A 1,579-nucleotide genomic window follows, 5' to 3' on the forward strand; every position below is an offset into this window, starting at 1 on the left:
GCGCTGTCCCAGCCCGGCGCGCGCTCCCGGCGCCGCGGTGGAGCCCAGGAGGGGAACGCGAGCCCGCAAGGTGAGGGCGGGGGAGGGCACGCCGGAGAGGCGGCCGAACACGTGAGAGCGCGGAGAACGTGCGCACGCGCAGGGCGCCCCCGGCCCGCGCGGCAGTAGCGCGGGAGCAGGGACGCAAGGCATTGAAAGGAGCCGCGCCTCGGTGAGAGCTCCCCCTCCCCTTTCTCCCGGGATGCATTGCGCGCGCCCGGTGGGCGGGGGGGAGGGGAGGGGAGGCGGCGGTGGCAGCCATGTTGTTGTGAGTCTCTGTGTCTCACCCTCGGTACTTCGGTGGTTCGTAGGAGGAGGGGAGGAGAAGGAGGAGGTGGGGTGGGGGGGGAGGGTGGTAGGTGGAAAAAGAAGACATTGCCGCCACCGAAGGCAGAGGAGGGGGAGGACCGGCAAGAGCGACGCCGCCGTGTGCCCAACGGTCGGTGTCCCCGGCTGAGGCAGCGCGGCCGCAGCAGCCCTGTAAGTCAGTCCGCGCTCGCTCTTTCTCCGGTCCTTTGGCGCTGCCGGGGCTGGCTCCCCGGGCTTTGTGCGGCGGCGTCGGCGGGAGCCGATCACCAGCGGGAGGGCGGACGGGGCCTGCTGAGTGCCCGGGCCGGTGCGGCCTGTGGCCCGCTCGCACAATGCAGGGGGAGGGGTGCCGGAAGGGGGTGTGCGCGCGCGGCAGAGGGGGCGCCCGTCCGACAGCTTTCCCGCTTCCTTCCCTCCGCTGGGCCGCCGCCTCGGGGGCCTGGGGCGCCGTCCCCGTTCTCCCCCAGATTCGGCGGACTGGAGATTAGAGACCGAGCTGTCGGCCCTGGGTTTCGGAAAGTGGGGGAGAGGCCGGGTGGCCCCAGAGAAGCATGCGGATCGCAAGTGGGTGAAGAGGAAGGAGTGGCTTTATGAAAACAAGTGTGGGCATTTTCAAAGGCCCGAGTGTGTCCGGGAAAAGCTTGCCGTGGACAGATGTAGGTATGAAGCAGTGACTTGGATTCGCCTTGTTTAGGTGATGTTTTATTATAGGAACGGATTTTGATACTCAGAAAAATATGTAACTTATAACCAAAGACAAGATTAGCGGCTTCTGCTATTTGAGCAGTAGTTTTGTATCTGAAGTGGGTCAGATTTTGGGGAAGATGTTTTAAGATTTGTGCCCAAACACGTGTAAAAGTGTTGTTTCTGAGAACACAGCTAGAGAAAACCTACTTAACTTAGCTTTTTATTCTAACATGCGTAAACTTTTGAAAGCATCACGTTAGGACTTAGTACTTCGAGATTTTTACTTGTTGAGAAAACTGGGGGCAGATGTTTTGGTGAAGGAAACCATGAGAAAAATGTTTGTACACGCTGAAGAGAAATGTAATACCTGTAAAGGTATTGTATGTCAAGAAAACAATTTTAATAAACGGAGTTACCGAAGGATTTTTAAAGCTTGTTTAATGGTTAGGTTTCGTGTTTAATAGGTGACTCTTCGCCATGTGACCTGGAGTATTGGAAGATGACTTAAGGAATCCTGTAAAAAAAAAAAAAAAAAAAAAAAAAA

At 57.5% G+C, this 1,579-nt stretch overlaps 1 protein-coding gene across 5 annotated transcripts in view; it reads left to right on the top strand.

The window, feature by feature from the left end:
- Positions 1-266: 266 nt before the first annotated feature.
- Positions 267-1,579, top strand: part of PUM2 (pumilio RNA binding family member 2) — a 112,657-nt gene continuing 111,344 nt past the window's right edge. For 4 of the 5 annotated variants that reach the window (XM_017893368.1, XM_017893374.1, XM_017893371.1 and 1 more), the window contains exon 1: positions 267-519. The gene's annotated coding sequence lies outside the window, so the exon portion shown is untranslated. Of the gene's footprint in view, positions 520-815; positions 1,009-1,579 lie in introns of all 5 variants that reach the window. The other variant, XM_017893369.1, reaches the window with a different exon arrangement.

Source organism: Rhinopithecus bieti, unplaced genomic scaffold, assembly GCF_001698545.2.
Source record: "Rhinopithecus bieti isolate Rb0 unplaced genomic scaffold, ASM169854v2 scaffold_23816, whole genome shotgun sequence".
Taxonomy (NCBI): domain Eukaryota; kingdom Metazoa; phylum Chordata; class Mammalia; order Primates; family Cercopithecidae; genus Rhinopithecus; species Rhinopithecus bieti.